Source organism: Jaculus jaculus, chromosome 5 (genome assembly GCF_020740685.1).
Source record: "Jaculus jaculus isolate mJacJac1 chromosome 5, mJacJac1.mat.Y.cur, whole genome shotgun sequence".
Taxonomy (NCBI): domain Eukaryota; kingdom Metazoa; phylum Chordata; class Mammalia; order Rodentia; family Dipodidae; genus Jaculus; species Jaculus jaculus.
Window position 1 is genome coordinate 50,051,429 of NC_059106.1, and position 20,198 is coordinate 50,071,626.

Below are 20,198 nucleotides of genomic sequence, written 5' to 3' on the forward strand. Positions count from 1 at the left end.
CAAAGTGCTCTCACCTGCTAAGCCATCTCCTTGGCCCCAAGTTTAAGATTTCTGACTCTGGAAGATTTGGCTGTTTCTAGCTTCAATACTATGTGCCCCACAATAAGTCACCCAGAATATAATCCCTAAGTCAGGAACGTTCCCTGTAAGCTTCACACAGAGTCTATAGATAGCAAGGATCAACAAACCACTCAGTCAACTACAGAGAAACATGACCCATGGGAGTTAAAATCAACTCAAGAAAGTCCCAGATGGGAATGAAACTGCCAAATGATGCATAGGAAAGTACTTGTGGAAATTAAGCACAGTAACTGATTTGTGTCTTTGGTTCTATTCAGCTACATATCTAACCATCCATCCACTTGGAACAAACACATCATGTGTGTGTCCATGCCCATGGGCACGTGGAGGCCAGAGGACATTAGGTGGTGTTCCTCAAGCCTCACCCACCTTTGTTTTTGTTTTTGTTTTATTATTTTTTGAGGCAGGATCTTGCTCTAGCCTGTATTGTATGCATGTATGTGTACAGGCCCATGGCATACATATGTACACATGGAGGTCAGGAGGATTATCAGGAGTCCTCCTCTTTTGCTCTTCCACTTTATTTCCTTGAGATAGGATCTTGCTCTAGCCCAGGCTGACCTGGAATTCACTATATAGTATCAGGGTGGCCTCGAACTCATGGCAATCCTCCTACTTCTGCCCCAGAAGTCTGGGATTAAAGGCGTGGGCCACCACATCCAGCACCGCACACCTTTTTTTTTTTTTTTTTTAAAATAGGGTCTTTCATTACCCTGTAGCTAGACTGGATGGACAATAAACCTCAGGAATCCTTCTGTCTTTGCCTCCCCAGTGCTGGGACTATAGGTGTGCACCATCATGTCCAGAATTTTTATCTAGTTCTGTGCATAGGACTCAGGTTGTTATGCTTGCAAAACAAGCACCTTATCAATTGAGCTATCTTCCAGCTCCCCAAAAAATATCTTTATAGAAGTTGAAATTTGGGCTAGAGGAATGGCTTAGCATTAAGGCACTAGCCTGCAAAGACAAAGGACCCAGGTTCAATTCCCCAGGACCCACATAAGCCAGATGCACAAGGAGGCATATGTGTCTGGAGTTCGTTTGCAGTGGCTGGATACCCTGGCACACCCATTCTCTCTCTTTTCTTCTCTCTCCCTCTCTCTCAAATACATATAAATTTTAAAAAAAACTTTAAAAAAATCTCAAAGGGCTCAGCAGTTAAAGGCATGTGCTTGCAAAGTCTAACAACCCAGGCTCATCCATACCTATGTAAAAAGCCAGATGTACAAAGTGGTGAATGTTATCTGGAGTTCATTTATAGTGGCAGGAGGCCCTCGATAGTGTGCCCATGCATGTGCCTCTCTCTCTCTCACTCATAAATGAAAACAGAATTTTTTTAAATTTCAAAGGATTTTCTTTTTTTTTTTCTTTTTTTTTTTTTGAGGTAGCATCTCACTCTAGCCTATGTGGACCTAGAATTCACTCTGTAGTCCCAGACTGGTCTCAAACTCACAGTGATCCTCCTACCTCAACCTCCCAAGTGTTGGAATTAAAAGCCCAAGTTGGGCTGGAGAGATGGCTTAGCGGTTAAGCGCTTGCCTGTGAAGCCTAAGGACCCCGGTTCGAGGCTCGGTTCCCCAGGTCCCACGTTAGCCAGATGCACAAGGGGGCACACGCATCTGGAGTTCATTTGCAGAGGCTGGAAGCCCTGGCACGCCCATTCTCTCTCTCTCCCTCTATCTGTCTTTCTGTGTCTGTCACTCTCAAATAAATAAATAAAACATTAAAAAAATATATTTAAAAAAAAAAGCCCAAGTCACCCTACCTGGCCTCTAAGGGTTGTTTGTGTGTTGTTGATTTTTTATTTTATTTGAGAGAAAGAGGGAGGGAGAGAGAGAAAGGGCACATCAGGGCCTCCAGCCATTGCAAACGAACTCCAGATTCATATGCCACCTTGTCTATCTGGCTTATGTGGGTCCTGGGGAGTTGAACCTGAATCCTTTGACTTTGCATGCAAGCATCTTAACAGCCAAGCCACCTCTCCATCCCTGTTTGTTTGTTTGTTTTTGTTGTAGGGTTTCACTATAGCCCAAGCTGACCTGGAATTTACTGTGTAGTCTCAGGGTAGCCTGGAACTCAAGGTGATCCTCCTACCTCTGCCTCCTGAGTGCTGGGATTAAAGATGTGCACCCCACACCTGACTCAAAGAGGTTTTTAAAAATATAATTAAAGGGGGGAGGGGGCATGGTAGAGCACACCTTTAGTCTCAGCACTCAGGAGGCAAAAGTAGGAAGATTACTGAGTTTGAGGGCCACCTGGCAATACAGAGGTAAGTTTCAGGTCAGCCTGGGCTATAGTCAGACTCTACCTTGAATAAAAAGCCAGATATATATTACATATATAGGAAGGCCTAACCACTAGACAAAACAGCAATCTCATACAGATGTTATTATGACCTCAGGAAGTTACTCACCTCAGTGGTAATAATGTAAGTGAAAAAAGTGCAAGATGCTACCCCTGAAAATATAAAATGTTACTGAACAAGATCTACAGAAGCCAGGCATGGTGGTGCACGCCTTTAATCCCAGCACTCTGGAAGCAGAGGTAGGAGGATCACTGTGAATTCAAGGCCACCCTGACACTACATAGTGAATTCCAGGTCAGCCTGGGCTAGAGTAAGACTCTACTTCGAAAAACTTTTTTAAAAAGAGAGAGAGATCTATAGAAAATCATAACAATTTGTTCTAAGAGTATAATGAGCCTTGTTAATCTACCACCATTGTAATCATTATCCTTGTATCAAGTCAAATGAAAGGTTGTAGAAAGAAAAGAAAGGGGACTACAGAGATGGCTTAGCAGTTAAGGCACTTGCTTGCAAAGCCAAAAGTCCCAGGTTTCATACCCCAGGACCCAAGTAAACCAGATGCACAAGGGGGCACATACATCTGGAGTTTGTATGCAGCAGGTGGAGGCCCTTGCATGCCCATTCTCATGCGCTCTCTCTCTCTCAAGTAAATAAATATATAATTTTTAAAAAAATAGAAAAAATGATAAAAGGTAAAATTCTGGCTGGAGAGATGGCTCCCAATTAAAGGCACTTGCTTAAAGATCCTGTCAGCCTGGATTCAATCTCCTATCCAGTGTCCAAATAAAGCTATGTGCTCAGTGCAGTACATGCATTTTGGAGTTCCTTTGCAGTGGAAGAGGCTCTAGTGCTCCCATACACTCTCTCCCCATCCCCTCAAATAATTTTTTTTTCTTTCTTTCTTTCTTTTTTTTTTTTTTTTTTTTTTTGGTTTTTCAAGATAGGGTCTTACTCTAGCCCAGAATAATCTGGAACTCACTCTAGTCTCAGGCTGGCCTTGAACTCACAGAAATCTTCCTACCTCTACCTTGTAAGTGACAGGATTTAAAAAAAAAAATTTTTTTTTAAGATAAAATTTGGCCTGGAGGGATGGCTTAACAGTTAAGGTGCTTGCCTGCAAAGCCAAAGGATCCAGGTTCGATTCCCCAGGACCCATGTTAGCCAGATGCACAAAGAGGCGCACACATCTAGAGTTTATTTGCAGTGGCTGGAGGCCCTGACATGCCCATTCTCTCTCTCTCCTTCTTTTTTTGTCAAATAAAAAATAATAATAAATGTTTTTTTAAATTAAAAGAGAAAATTCTACCATATCTCATGCATTCAATGAATATTAGTGAAACATGTGTGTAGGCAAAACCACTAGGCTTAGATAGCACAGAATGTACAAAAATAAGACAGGACACTATTGGCCCTCAGAGATTATCCTGGAAAAAACTGAACACACATCAGAAAGCAATACCACAAGATATATCCTAACTGCCCTGTGGCCGCAACAAGCGGGAGCAAGTCAGGGAGGGAGAGGCATCCTGTCCTCCACACTGTGATTGGAAGAAGCTAGAGAGAGAAGTTGAGAGCTAAAGCTTTGACGGGTGGAAGACCTCACTGGAGAAAACAGAAGTTAGAGGAGGAAAGATTTTCCAGTTACTATGTCTTCAACTGATAACTGTGTCACAGAACAGCTTGCTGGAGAAAAGGGTTAAAAACCATTTGGTTTTCAAATGGGTGTTTGGACCATATGTACACTGTTGAATATCTTATCCACACTGGGCACCATGTAATATAGCTCATCCACAGTGACAGAAAGAAGCCTGTGATCCTTTCTGTCACAATGAGACTCCTCAGCTCCTGACTGACAGTCAATGTTGTGACACAACAGCCTAGGAATAGGGTAATTTGGCATAACTACTGTTGCTATTAGCAAACTGCAAGCTACCCAGATACACACTCAGATGTTTCTATCAAGCATTCCAATGTCAGATGAAGGACTTTTGTTAAGAGTATTTTTATTTATTTGAGAGGCATAACACCTTTAATTCCAGGACTTGGGAGGCAGAGGTAGGAGGATTGCAGTTGAGTTCGAGACCATCCTAGGAATAAGTTCCAGGTCAGCCAGGGCTACAGTGATACCTTACCTCAAAAAAAAAAGTGCCAGGGGGTAGCCAGGCGTGGTCGTGGTGCACATCTTTAATCCCAGCACTTGGGAGGTAGAGGTGGGAGGATCACTGTGAGTCCAAGGTCACCCTGAGAATACAAGAGTAAATTCCAGGCCAGTCTGTGCTAGAGTAAGACCCTACCTTGAAAAAAAAGTGGGGGCTAGAAAGATGGCTTGGTGGTTAAGGAGGCTGCCTGCAAAGCCAAAGGATGCAGGTTTAATTCCCCAGGACCCCACATAAACCAGATGCATAAGGTGGCATGTATGTCTGGAATTTGTTTGCAATGGCTAGAGGCCCTGGTATGCCCATTCTCTCTCTTAAGTAAATAAACAAATTCAAATAAAATATTTTAAAAAGTTAAAAAAAAAAAAAGCAGAAGGAAGGAGCAAGGTATGGTGTGACATGCCTTTCATCTCAGCACTCAGGAGGCAGAGGTAGGAGGAGCACCATGAGGTGGTGGCCATCCCCAGACTACACAGTGAATTCCAAGTCAGCCTGAGCTAGAGTGAGACCCTACCTTGAAAAAACAAAAACAAGAAAAAGAAAAAGAAAGGAAAGAAAAGGAAAAAGAGCCGAGCGTGATGACACACGCCTTTAATCCCAGCACTCAGGAGGCAGAGGTAGAAGGATCATTGTGAGTGTGAGGCTACCCTAAGACTACATAGTGAATTCTACATCAGCCTATACTAGAGTGAAACCCTACCTCAAAAACAAAACAAAACAAAAAACAGATGAAAACGAGTTGGGAACATGGCTCAGTGGTTAAAGGTGCTTGCTTACAAAAATGGAAGCAAATTTTCATACTAATAAGATGGATGGGCTTATTTTTACATAAAGAATTAAATTTTGACTGAGTATTTGATACTGCAGGACACTGAGCATGTTCAACATTTTTGAGAGTAGATTGACATTTTGTTTGTTTTTGTTTTTTGATTTAATTTCTTTTTGCTTTCATGTGTATGTAGTATAGTATAAAATAGCAAAAGTATATTTAGAGTCATTTCAGAAATTGTTGGAAATGCTGTCCTAACACCAAAGCAAAATTCACTTAATGATCTTTTTTTCTTAGAGACAGAGACAAAGAGACAACTGGCTTGCCAGGGCCTCAACCACTGCAGTTGAACTCCAGACACTTGCCCCACCTAGTAGCCCATGTGTGACCTTGCTCTTGTCTCACCTTTGTACATCTGGCTCACATGGGATCTGAAGAGTCAAACATGGGTCCTTAGGCTTCACAGGCATGAGCCTTAACTGCTAATCCATCTTTTCAGCCCACTTAATGATCTTTTTGTTGTTGTTATTTTTTTCAAGGTAGGGTCTCACTCTAGCCCAGGCTGATCTGGAATTCACTATGTAGTCTCAGGGTGGCCTCGAACTTATGGTGATCCTCCTACCTTTGCCTCCCAAGTGCTGGGATTAAAAAGCATGCACCACCACATCCAGCTTCCATTTAATGATGGTTTTTTTTTTGGGGGGGGGGCGGTTTCAAGGTAGGGTCTCACTCTAGCCCAGGCTGACCTGGAATTCACTATGGAGTCTCAGGGTGGCCTTGAACTCACAACAATCCTCCAATCCTCCTACCTCTGCCCCCCGAGTGCTGGGATTAAAGGCGTGCGCCATCACGCCCAGCTTAATGTTTTTAATTAAGGCCAAATTAGCAACGCAAACTGCAATTTTTGGTGGTGTATTGTGGCCTTTAATCTCAGTACTCTGGAGGGTGTGGTAGGAGGATCACTGAGTTTAAAGACAGCCTGACACTACAGAGTGAGTTCCAGGTCTACCTGGACTAGAATGAGACCCTGTCTTGAAAACAAGACAAAAATTTAAAAGAAAAAAAAAGGCTAAGGCTAAGTAGCTCAACTGGTATAGAGTGTTTGCCTACCATTCACAAAACTCTGGATTTGATCCCCAGCAGTACATAACCCAGAAATGGTAGCATATACCTGTTATCCCAGTAATGGACATGGAGGCAGGAAGATCAGAAGTTCTATGTCATTCTCATTTACTTAGCAAGTTGAAAGCCAGCCTATAGGCATGAGACACTGTCTTTAAACAAAAACAGGGGCTGAAGAGATGGTTTAGCAGTTAAGGTGCTTGCCTCCAAAGCCTAAGGACCCAGGTTCAATTCCCCAGAACCCATGTAAGACAGATGCACATGGTGGTCCATGTGTTTGAAGTTCATCTGAAGTGGTAAGAGGCCATGGTGTGCCCATTCTCTCTCTCTCTCTCGTTCTCTCTCTCTAATAAACAAATATATTTTTTAAAAAGGCAGCCAGGCATGGTGGTCCACGCCTTTAAAACCAGCACTCAAAGGCTGAGGTAGAAGGATAGCTCTAAGTATGAGGCCAGCCTGAGACTAATTCCTGGTCAGCCTGAGCTAAAACAAGACTGTACCTCAAAAAAAAAAAAAAAAAAAAAAAAGCAAGCAAGCAAGCAAACAAACAAGCTCCCCAACACCAAAAAAAAGTTATAAATGGGTTTTAAGTTATATCAAAGTTTGCTATAATTATTAACTAGGATGTTTTTCTTCTAATCTATTTTCTAATGTATAAAACAGCTTGTCTTACTTTAGTAAAGCAAACCAGGCTATAACTTACTATATTTTCTTAAAAGGCTAGATTTAGTTTTGTAGTTTGGTTAAGAATTTTTACATGTATGCTCAAGGGACATTGGTCTATAATTTCTCTTCCTTGAGTCATCTGTTGCTCCACAGTTTAACAATGGAAGTCATGGGCTGGAGAGATGGCTCCAAGGCTAAGGCAATTACCTGAAATGCCTAACAAGCTGGGTTCAATTCCCCATATAAAGCCAGATGCACAAAGCAGTGCATGCATCTGGAGTTCATTTGTATTATTGCCTAGAGGCCCTGGTGCACCCATTCTCTCTTCACTCTCTCTGTCTCCTTACAAATAAATATTTTAGAATGGAAGTCATGCTCGGTATATCAAATGATTCAGGAGTTACTGTCCTTCATCCCTCTTCTCCGACATCCCCATACACATACTCACCGGCACACGCATGAACACACACACACATACACAGCATTTATGAAAGACATTTCAGGGGCTGAGGAGATTGCTCAGTGATTAAGGTGCTTGCCTGCAAAGCCTAAAGACCTATGTTCAATTCCCCAGTGCCCACATAAGCCAGATGCAAAGGAAAGCAAATGGGTCGGGAGTTCGTTTGCAGTGGCTAGAGGCCCTGTTGTGCCCACTTTCTCTCTTTCTCTCCCTCCTTCCCTCCCTCTCTCTCTCAATCTCTCAGACAAATAAATAAATAGGGCTGGAAAGATGGTTAAGATGCTTGTCTGAGAAGCCTAAGAATGCAGGTTTGATTCCCCAGTGCCCACATAGGCCAAATGCACAAGGTGGTACATGTGTCTGGAGTTTGTTTGCAGTGGCTAGAGGCCCTGGTGCAGCTGTTCTCTCTCTCTCAAATAAATAAAAAATATATTTTAAAAAAGAAGTCAGGCATGGTGGCATCCATTCTCTCTTTCTCCCTCTCTCCCCCCCTCAAATAAATAAATTAAACTTTAAAAGACTAATGACTATAAGTAAAATCATAATTGAAATCCATGTGCCTACAAGTGGTGCATGCATGTGGAGTTCATCTGCAGTGGGTAGAGTGCTACCATGTCCAGACACTCACTCTCTCTGCCTCCCTATAGCTATCTCTAGTCAACAGTCTAAGAGAGAACAGCTAAGCACTTATTAACTACATATGACTAAATTTAAAATAGTACTGGGCCTATAATCCTAGCACTAGGGGTGGGGTGGGAGGAAGGTTGAAAGTTTTAGGCCAGCCTGGTCTAAGTACACCTTGTCTCTAAAAAATAAATTAAAAAGTAGGGTTGGGATATAGCTCAGTGATAGAGTTCTTATCTGGCATGCTTGAGGCCCTGGGTTCCCATTCCTAGCACAGCAAAAACTGGGAGTTGCAGTACATGCCTATAATCCCAGCAGAGGGGGCAAGAGACCCTACATACACTCCCACAGTTATTTCAAAGGCCCTAAGGTTGATCCCCAGCACTACCAAAAAAATAACAATGAAATTAGTGGTACATATGCTGTTTTGCCAAACAAAAACAAAATGAAAAGCATCTCTCCAAAGTTGTCAACAGTAATCTGAGAAACTAATTGTTATGCTTGTTGCCTGAGCCAAAGACTCACTCAAAGGTTTTCCCAAGACTGCTGGGTTTTTGGGTTTTTTTTTTTTTTTTTTTTTTTTGATATGCAGAAGTATTAACTGGGGCTTCCTGTGTGGGAGGTGTCAGAACAGTGAATGAATAAAAGGAGAAAAGAATTCATGACAAAATCCTTAACTTTTTGCAAACCAAGCATGGTGGTGCAAACCTATAATCCCAGTATTTAGGAGTGTGAGGCAGGAGGATGGGGAGATCAAGATCAACATGGGCTACACAGTGAGGTCCTGTATGTATGTATATAAATAAATAAATAAGTTTAAAAACTTTTGTGAAAAGCAAGTCACTCAAGAAAGGGAGGCTTTCTGGTCTGAGAGATAACCCAGTGGTTAAGGCACTTGCCTGCAAAGCCAAAGGACCCAGGTTCAATTCCCAAACCCATGTAAAGCCAGATGCACAAGGTGAAGCATGTCTCTGGAGTTTGTTTACAGTGGCTAGAGGCCCTGGCATGCCCATTCTCTCTCTCTTAAATTAAAAAAATAAAATAAAGCCGGCTTTTGCAGACTAATGGGAAAGGGAAAGGCTGGAAAAAGCAAACCTAGCTCTAAACCTTCCTTGATTCCTATACTGGGTTTAGTGCACTCTTTTTGTTGTAGTTTCATTTTGCTTTTCGAGGTAAGGTCTCACCCTAGCCCAGGCTGGCCTGGAATTCACTATGTAGTTCTATGCAGGCCTCAAATTCAAAGTGATCCTCTTACCTCTGCCTGACTAGTGCTAGAATTAAAGGCATGTAACACTACACCCAGCTTAATACACTTTTTTGTTGTTGTTGTTGGTTTTTCGAGGTAGGGTCTCACTCTAGCCCAGACTGACCTGGAATTCACTCTGTAGTCTCAAAGTGGCAATCCTCCTACCTCTGCCTCCCAAGTGCTGGTGTTAAAGGCGTGTGCCACCACACCTGGCTTAATATACTCTTTTTAAAATTTTATTTTTTAAAATATTTTATTTTTATTTATTTGACAGAGAAAGAGAGAGAGAATGAACATACCAGGCCTCTAGCCACTGCAAACGAACTCCAGACGCACACGCAGCCTTGTGCATCTGGCTAACGTGGGTCCTGGGGCACTGAACCTAGGTCCTTTGGCTTTGCAGGCAAACGCCTTAACCACTAAGCCATCCCTCCAGCCCTTAAATTTTATTTTTATGAGCAGGGGGACAATTGGTGCACCAGGGTCTCTAGCCACCACATTGGATTCCAGGCACATGCACCACCCTTGTGCACATGTGTCACTTTGTGTGTCTGGCTTTACATAGATTCTGGGGAGTCGAACCTAGGTCCTTAAACTTTGCAGGTAAGCGTCTTAACCATTAAGCCATCTCCTCAGCCCACTCTTTTGTTTTTAATTACTTATTATGTGCATGCGGGGAGGGGGGGGAGCACACCAGGGTCCCTTGCCACTGCAAGCAAGTGTCTGTCAAGCTTTATATGGGTGGCTGTCGAATTGACCCCTGGCCAGCAGGCTTTGCAATCAAGTGATCAAGTGCCTTTAACTGCTAAGCCCTCTCCCTTTATGCATTTCTTTTTTTTGAGGTGGAGGGGAGTTTCAAGGTAGGGTCTCTCTATCCCAGGCTGACCTGGAATTCACTATGTAGTCTCAGGGTGGCCTTGAACTCATGGCGATCCTCCTACCTCAGCTTCCTGAATGCTGGGATTAAAGGCATGCACCACCATGCATGGACCCTTATGCACATCTTACACTACAATAACCATAGCAGCTTCCTTGTTTAGCTCTCCAATCAGACTCTAGGCAAGTTCATATTTAAATATATATATATATATATATATATATATAAGTTTTTATATATATACACATATATATATGTGTGTGTATATATATACACATACATACATATATATATATATATATACATATTTATTTATTTATTTATTTATTTATTTATTTAAGAGAGACACACACAAACAGTGAGTGAATATGGGCACACCAGGGCCTCCTGCCACTACAAATGAATTCCATATACATGTGCCACTTTGTGCATCAGGCTTTACATGGATACCAGGGAATCAAACTTAGGCCTTTAGGCTTTGCAAGAAAGCACCTTTAAGTGATGAGTCATCTCTCCAGCCCCTCTACACAACTTCAGGCCAAAAGCTATAGTCTTATCTTTGAATCACTAGTACTTATTTCCCCAAATACCTAGCTAGCACATAGAGGGCCTTTCAGTAAGTGTTTTGCATTTTTTGAGGCATGTTCACAAACATTACCTCTTTTGGTCTATATAACTTTTGTGTGTAGTGGGAATACTATTGTTTTGGGTTGGTTTTGTTTTTCAGGATAGGATCTCACTCTAGCCCAGGCTGACCTGGAATTCATTAGCCTTGAACACACAAGTGATCCTCCTGCCTCTGACTCTGAGTGTTGGGGTTAAAGGCATGTATCACTATTATTAGTATTAAATAGTATTATTTCTATTATTAGTATTAAATAGTATTATTTAACCCAATGGCTTTGAGTTTTATGGTTAATTCACTTGACTAAAACACTCCAAAAACAAAGATTATGGCTTATTTGTTCACTTTTTAAAAAAAATATTTTAAAAGGAGACATAAAGGGAAGAGAAAGGAAGGGAGGAAGGTACTAAATAGGTTGATATTGTATATATGTAAGTACAATGATTGTGATGGGGAGGTAATATGATGGAGAATGGAATTTCAAAGGGGAAAGTGGGGGGGAGGGAATTACCATGGGATATTTTTGTATAACCATGGAAAATGCTAATAAAAATTTAAAAACAAAAAAAATAAAATAATAACTTTAAAAAAATTATTTTTATTTATTTATTTGACAGAGAAAGAGGGAAGGGGGAGAGATAGAGAAAGTGGGCATGCCAGAGCCTCCAGCCACTGCAAACGAACTCCAGATGTACCCCTTGTGCATCTGGCTAATGTGGGTCCTGGGGAATTGAACCTGGGTCCTTTGGCTTTGCAGGCAAACACCTTAACTGCTAAGCATCCTTCTAGGCACCCCCCACCCTTTTTTTTGAGTAGGGTCTTGCTGTAACCCAGGCTGACCCAGAATTCACTCAGTAGTCTCAGGCCGGCCTTGAACTCACAGTGATCCTCCTATCTCTGCCTCCCAAGAGCTGTGATTAAAGGTGTGCACTACCAGGCCCAGATCTTAAATAAATATTTTATTTATTTATTTGCAAGTAGACAGAGACAGAAAGAATAGGCACACCAGGGCCTCCAGCCTCTGCAAAAGAACTCCAAATGAGTGTACCACCTTGTAAATCTGGCTTTACATGGATACTGGGGAATTAAACTCAGGTTGTTAGGCTTTGAGGGCAAGCATCTTAACTGCTGAGCCATCTCTCCAGCCCTTAACTTTAAAAAATATATATATTTATTATGTATTTATTTGCAAGGAGAGAGAGCGAGAAGAGAAAAGAAGAGAAGAGAGAATGGACATACCAGGGCCTCCAAACGCCAGATGCATTCACCACTTTGTGGATCTGGCTTTACCTGAGTACTAGGGACTCAAACACAGGTTGTTAGGCTTTGCAGACAAGAGTGCATTAACCTCTGATCCATCTCTCCAGCCCTCGTTCAACTGTGAAATGTCTCCTTAGGACTTCAGTCTGTACATGAAACTCCATCCAGGTGTAGCTTTCTCTGCTTGGGAGCTATCACACAGCTGATTTTTACTGAGGGCTCAAACTACATAACCTGACATTGAAAACAGTCCTTCTCAGGCTGGAGAGATGACTTCGCGGTTAAGGCATTTGCCTGGGAAGCCTAAGGACCTAGGTTTGATTCCCCAGGATCCATGTAAGCCAGATGCACATGATGATGCATGCATCTGAAGTTCCATTTGCAGTGCCTGGAGGCTCTGTTGTGCCCATTCATTCTTTTTGCTTTTTCGAGGTAGGGTCTCACTCTAGCTCAGGCTGACCTGGAATTCACTCCGTAGTCTCACAGTAGCCTCAAACTCATGGTGATCCTCCTACCTCTGCCTCTGCCCAAGTGCTGGGATTAAAGGCGTGCACCACCATGCCTGGCTCTTTCTCTGTCTCTTTTAAATAAAAATAAATACATACATAAAAATTTTAAAAGAAGAAGAAAAGTCCTTCTCGAAATCTACATCATCCAAAAGCATTTTGCAGTATATTTTCCTGATCTCTTCCTTTTTGTGAGAAAGGTAGGAGTTAAAAGTCAAAGTGCTGGACAGTGAAGGATGTCAGGAAAGGGGCATCAATACCTAAGGATGATTTAGCACAACAATGAAACACAGCACAATGTCAAATGATATAATATGCAAAATGTAAGAAAGCATGGTTTAGTCCACTCCTTTAATGACCCTTTAACAGCAAATTAACATGCAGATGGTTCACCCATTTCATATTCTTGGTCCAAGACTACATCTTTAGCAATATCCATAGAGAACACTGATTTAAGCCAGACATGGTGGTGCACACCTTTAATCTCAGCATTTGGGAGGCAGAGATAGGAGAATCACTGTGAGTTGGAGGCCACCCTGAAACTACATAGTGAATTCCAGGTCAGCTGGGCTAGAGTGAAACCCTTCCTTGAAAATTTAAAAGAAAAAGAAAGAAAAGAAAACACTGAGTTTAAAGGCTAAAAATTTATACCATTTGAAGAGAAACTAGTATACTGGAAAACACTAATTTAAGAACAGAAAAGCCAGGCACAAACCTTTAATTCCAGCACTCATACTCAGGAGGCAGAGTTAGGAGGATCGCTGTAAATTCAAGGCCAGCCTGAGACTACATAGTAAATCCCAAGTCAGAGGGCTGGAGGGATGGCTTAGAAGTTAAGGTGTTTGCCTGCAAAGCCAAAGGATCCAGTTCAATTTCCCAGGACCCACGTAAGCCAGATGCACAAGGAGGTGCATGCATCTGGAGTTCGTTTGCAGTGGCTGGAGGCCCTGGTGCAGCCATTCTCTCTCTCTCCCTCTCTCTCTTTCTCTCTCAAAAAAAAAAAAGAAGAAGAAGAAGAAAGAACAAACAGAAATGGGGGGTGGGGACATGCATCTAGAGTTTGGTTGCAGTGACTTGAGGCCCTGGTGCACCCATTCTCTCTCTGCCTCTCAAATAAATAAATAAAATATATTTTAAAAAGCTGGGCGTGGTGACATATTCCTTTAATCCCAGCATTAAGGAGGCAGAGGTAGGAGGATCACTATGAGTTCAAGGCTACCCTGAGAACATAGTGAATTCCGGGTCAGCCTAGGCTAGAGTGATACCCAACCTCAAAAAAAAAAAAAAGAAAGAAAGAAAGAAAAAAGAAATGGTGGATGGGGAGATGGCTCAGTAGTTAAAGGTACTTGCTTGCAAAGCCTGCTGGCCCAGGACCAATTCCCCCAGTACCCATGTAAAGCCAGATAGGCATACATTTGAAACAACCAGAGACCAGTGCGTGCATTCATACATACATACACGCATGTGTACACACACACACACACAAATAAAAATTAAGAAAAAAACAGAGCCAGGTGTGGTGCAACAGGCCTTTTAAGCACAGCACTTGGGAGGCAGAGGCAGGAGGATCACTATGAGTTTGAGGCCACCGTGAGTCTACAGAATTCCAGGTCAGCCTGGGCTATAGTGAGATCCTGTCCCGAAAGAAAGAAAACAAAGGGGGGAGATGGCTTAAAAACTAGCTAATAAGAGCCAGGTGTGGTAGCACATGCCTTTAATCCCAGCACTCGTGAGGCAGAGGTAGGAGGATCGCCATGAGTTCGAGGCCACCTTAAGACTACATAGTGAATTCCAGTCAGCCTGGGCTTGAGCAAGACCCTACCTTGAAAAACCAAAATAATTAAATAAGTATAGCTAATATTAAACTCAATAGCTGTCATTTTTAACTTAATAATTATTGAAAGCTTTTTGAAGTACACAGCACACCCATGGTTCCTTATAGACTGAATATCATATTTAAATTTGGCCTGTCAAAAGCAAACAGCTACCAGATATAAATTGATAATATGCATAGAAAAGACATCTGATCAGATTCCACACATGAATAAATTCAAAGTTATGAATGTGACACAAGGAAAGCATCAGTATTCACTCTACTAAGTAACAGACTGAATATTCAATGACAGCATCTCAAAATTTTCTTGTGTCTTTAAGTCCATGATGTCATCACTCTTAAGCACAAGTAAAACCAATTTGTTACAACAGATATGTGGGGTGTACAAGCAAAAGCAATGGCCCCAACAATTCCAACCAAAGCCATCCATCCTCAAGGAAGAGACCACGAATGCACTAAACCATCTTCTCTGTCGGAGAGAAGATACATCCTCTGCCAATTAGCATCCGAACAACAAAAAGTTGTTCTCAAAAATGAGAAGCAGGAACCAGCACAATGTTGCTGCCAGCAAATGAAAACCTGTGATGCGTCTGCTTCTTCATCGAGATCGACTGGAATCGCACCACACACAAAGTCCAACACTTTTTGGCTATTAACAAATGAGGCTTTTATTTTTCCCAATAAAAGTCTGGAGCTCCAACAGACAAAGCAATGGGGCTATTCCGAAGCCAAACCAGCCAAAGGTTGAGAAGGAACTCCATTAGAATCGAAGAAGTTACTCCACAGACACAACCAAGATCTCACAATTGTGTTTTTCCTTCACTTAGACATTGGTTCCCACCCTTCACCGTTCCCTTTGCACAAACAATTCTCACTAGGAAAGAGCCTTCCTTAGTCACTACGTGGATTGCTGTGTCCAGCAGTAGCTCCCACTTCTAAGAGAACGCCCCCCAAACTAGGGTTTAGGAATGGCTGCTTCTGTTATTTACGTTTTAATATTATATTTTTTATTTTTATTTTTTATTTTGGAAGCCAATTCCCAATCATCCCTTTTATAGCTTGCAGATTCCGCCTGGCCCCTCGCCGCAGGCACAATTCTGGAGGGCAGCCGACTCGGCCTCTTCTCCGGAGGAGTTAGAGGCTCCAGAGTCTCTAACACCCCTAAGGTCAGTCCAGCCCCGGCCAAGACACCCTCTCCAGGTCCAGAGGAGACGTGACACGCCTGAGAACAGAGGACAGGTTCGCACCCATCCCAAAGGCTGCAGGAAAAGGGGGCTCTCTTCCCTGCCTCCCCCAGGGGAACCGAGGATGACGACAGCAAGACCTCCAAAGACTGCAGGAGTCGGGCACCCACTGTCCCCACCCCGGGCAAGCGGGAGGCTCCGGCTGCTGGCCCCGGCCCCGGCCCCGAGGACCAGCGACAAGACAGAGAGGCCTCACCTGGACCAGCCCGTTCCACGCTCTCGGCTTCGCTGCTCCGGCGACGGCGGTGACAGAACCAACGCCAGGACGAGATGAGAGGCGCTCGGCCTCAGGCCGTGCTCGGGGCGGGGGGCGGGGAGGGGTCCTCACAGCTGGCCGGACCCCGAGCTGCCGGGAGCCGCCATCTTCCGCCACTCAGACGCCGTCGCTACAGCCAACGCCGCCGCAGCTGCAGCCGCTCTGGTAAGGGAGAAGACAGTACGAAGCGCGCATGCGCGGGGACACGCCGCGAGGACGCGCGCGCACTCACGTCAGCGCGGCGGGTTTCCGCGGGGCGGCCGCTGGGCGGCGCCATATTGAGAAAGGCGGCTACTTCCTGCTAAGGGAATGAAGCTTCTCCAGACCCCGCCTTGCACCTGCATCAACCCTCCGCAGCGCTGTGGGTGGGCAGCTGGGCCGTCTTCCCCACTGGTTTGAGACTAAGACATAGCTAAGAAATTAAGTCACTGAAGCCGGGCGTGGTGGCGCACGCGCCTTAAATCCCAGCACTCAGCAGGCAGAATCACAGTGAGTTCGGGACCACCCTGATACCACGCAGTGAATTCCAGGTCACACTGGGCTAGAGCAAGACCCTACTTCGAAAAAAAAAAAAAGCAAAAAAAATTCCACGGCTGGAAAGATGGCTCAGTAGGTAAAAGCTCATGCAAAAAGCCTGAAGGCCTGGCTTCATTTCCCCAGTACCCACGTAAAACCAGATGCACAAAGTAGCACATGTGTCTGGAATTTGTTTGCGGTGGCACTAGGCCCTGGCGTGCCCATTCTCATTCTCATACTCCTTCTCTTTCACTATCTCTCCTTGCAAATAAATAAAGTTTAAAAAAAATGGGGGCTGGAGAGATGGCTTAGCAGTTAAGGCACTTACCTGCTAAGCATAAGGACACAGGTTCAATTCCCAAGGTCCTATGTAAGCCAGATGCACACGGTGGCGCATGTGTCTGGAAATTGTTTACAGTGGCTAGAGCTCCCTGGAGCACCCATTCTCAGTCTCACTCATTCTCTCTCTCTCTCTCTCTCTCTCTCTCTCTCTCTCTCTCCTTCTATGTCTCAAATAAATTAAAACAAATCTTTAATAAAAAAAAAATTGTTTTGGAAAGAAAGAACCAGGGCTGGAGAGATGGCTTAGCAGTTAAGTCACTTGCCTGCAAAGCCAAGGGACCCAGGTTCACTTCCCCAGGACCCTCAAAAGCCAGATGCACAAGGTGGAGTGCATCAGGAGTTCGTTGCAGAAGCTGGAAGCCCTGATGTGCCCATTCTCTCTCCCTCTTTCTTGTGCATGCACTCTTTCTGCCTCTTTTCCTCTCTCTCAAATAAAAAAGAACCATTCTCTCTCTCTCTCCCTGCTTGCAAATAAATAAATAAAAATCAAGAAAGAAAGAAGTTCTAGTCTTTCAGTGATGAAATGGCAGCCAGGCACAGTGGTTCATGTCTATAATCCCAGCATTTGGAAGGTTGAAGTAGGAGGATCACCACAAGTTCAAGGCCAGCCTGTGCTATAGTGAAACCCTGCCTTAAAGACACCCAAAAAGGGGCTGGAGTTATGGCTTAGCACTTAAGGTGTTTGCCTGCAAAGCCAAAGAACCCAAGTTTGATTACCCAGAACCCATGTAAACCAGATGCACAAGGTGACACATTTGTTTTAGAGTTCTTGTTCATTATTTATTTATTTGAGAGTGACAGACACAGAGAGAAAGACAGATAGAAGGAGAGGGAGAGAATGGGCGCGCCAGGGCTTCCAGCCACTGCAAACGAACTCCAGACACGTGCGCCCCCTTGTGCATCTGGCTAACGTGGGACCTGGGGAACCGAGCCTCGAACCGGGGTCCTTAGGCTTCACAGGCAAGCGCTTAACCGCTAAGCCATCTCTCCAGCCCTGTTTAGAGTTCTTTTGCAGTGGCTAGAGGCCCTCGTACACCCATTCTCTCTGTCTGTCTCTTTCTGTCTCCTCTCTTTTTCTCTCTCAAAATAAATACATAAAATACTTTTTAAAAAAACACCAAAATACGGAGGCTGTAGAGATTGCTCAGTGGTTAAAGAGCAAAGCCTCATGGTCTGGGTTTAATTCCCAAGTATCCACATAGAGCCAGATGCACAAAGTGGTGCATGTGTCAGAAGGCAGGGGTCAGAGGCTCACTACAAGCTTGAGGCCACCCTGAGACTCCATAGTGAATTCCAGGTCTGCCTGTGCTAGAGTGAAACCCTACCTCAAAAAGCAAAATAAATTGTCGGGCATGGTGACGCACACCTTTAATCCCAGTTCTTGGGAGGCAGAGGTAGGAGGATCGCCATGAGTTCAAAGCCACCCTGAGACTCCATAGTAAATTCCAGGTCAGCCTGAGCGAGAGTGAGACCCTACCTTGAAAAATGAAAAAAAAAAAAAATCTATAGTAATAAAAAAAGTAAAAATAAATAAACAAATAACTGAAATAAATAAAGGTAATAGAATTACGCCACCATGTAATAGTTACTTTTCTCATTGCTGTGACAAAATACCTGGTAAAAGAAACTTATGGGGCTGGAGACATGGCTTAGCGGTTAAGCGCTTGCCTGTGAAGCCTAAGGTCCCCGGTTCGAGGCTCGGTTCCCCAGGTCCCACGTTAGCCAGATGCACAAGGGGGCGCACGCGTCTGGAGTTCGTTTGCAGAGGCTGGAAGCCCTGGCGCGCCCATTCTCTCTCTCCCTCTATCTGTCTTTCTCTCTGTGTCGCTCTCAAATAAATAAATTAATAAATAAATAAAAAAGAAACTTATGAAGAAAAATCCAAAAAGCAACTTAGTGACTGGAGAGATGGCTCAGCAGTTAAAGCATTTGCTTGCAAAATCTAAGGACCCAGGTTCAATTCCCCAGGACCCATGTAAAGCCAGATAGATGCACTAGGTGGTGCATACATCTGGAGTTCCTTTGCAGTGGCTAAAGGCACTGGCACACCCATTTCTATCTTCTTTCTCTCTTTCCCTCTTTCTTTTCTCTTTCTCTCATTAAAAAAAAAAAAAAAAAAAAAAAAAGCTAGGGTGGTGGCACATTCCATTAATCCCAGTACCCAGAAGGCAGGGGTCTCAGGTTTCTCTATAGTTCAAGAAGGATTCTGATGTCTGGTCAGGGTTATACCAGTGAGGTTATGTTAGAACAGGTTCAGATACATAGAGAATCACTTTACCCCAAGTCCCTAAACTCAGAGATGCCAGGGATTTTGTCTGTTTGGGCAAAATAGCCTTATCATCAACACCTAATATGATTAGTGCACAGCAGGGTCTGACGAATAGTTGTTGAATGAAAGAATGAACTGTTTTGGGCAGAAGTAACTTGTGAAAGTGGGTAGTGTTGTGCCAAGGAGACATAGGTTGTTATTTAAACAATTTCAGTGCTACGGCTGGGTTACCTTCCAGAGAGTTGTTGGTGTGGGAGGCCCCTGATGCACCTAAGACATTACAGGCTATTGCCAAAGCTCTTGGTAGCCCACCTAAGCTAGACAATAAGGCTCCACATGCTTGGGCTGCAGGACACTGGAAAATCAAGCTGGGGCTGTGCTGCTGACTGGCTGTCAGGATGCTGGAAAGACCTATGAGGACTGTTGGGTGAAAAAGACATCAACATTGTTAACCAGCGGTGGACCCTGCAAGTTTTACACTGGCCAGCCAGGCCAAATGTACCACTGGTGCAATGGTAGCATGTTCATTATGGGGGGACCGACTGCTCTCTGATTGTACTTGAGGTCTGTATATGAATGCTACCCTAACTTTTGGTTAGAGAAGTTTCTCTTTCCAAATATCAGTGACCACTGGGAAGACTCAAAATTCACCAAAGAAGTGACAACAGAATGTTGAGCACTAAGTGAAAAAAAAACCTATTACACCCTCCAAGACGCAGGGACAACTACAGAGGTGGTAGAAAGAATTTTAGAGCCAAGGAAATTCAGAGGCAAAGGTAGGAGGATCACCATGACTTTGAGGCCACCCTGAGACTACATAGTGAATTCCAGGTCAGCCTGAGCTAGAGGGTGACTACCTTGACAAAACAAAATTTAAATAATTATTTATTTGAGAGCAAAAGAGACAGAGAATGGGTGTGCCAGTTCCTCTGCCACTGCAAACGAACTCCAGATGCATGTGCTGCCTTGTGTATCTGGCTTTCTTTGGACACTGGGGAATGGAATCTAGGTCCTTAGGCTTTGTAGGCAAGCACTGAGTC

The 20,198-nt window shown here is 43.7% G+C and overlaps 1 protein-coding gene across 1 annotated transcript in view; it reads right to left on the reverse strand.

The window, feature by feature from the left end:
* Window positions 1-16,148, reverse strand: part of Fbxo42 (F-box protein 42) — a 102,634-nt gene extending 86,486 nt beyond the window's left edge. Inside the window, exon 1 of the mRNA XM_045149410.1 lies at window positions 15,972-16,148. The gene's annotated coding sequence lies outside the window, so the exon portion shown is untranslated. The remainder of the gene's footprint in view (window positions 1-15,971) is intronic.
* Window positions 16,149-20,198: the final 4,050 nt, after the last annotated feature.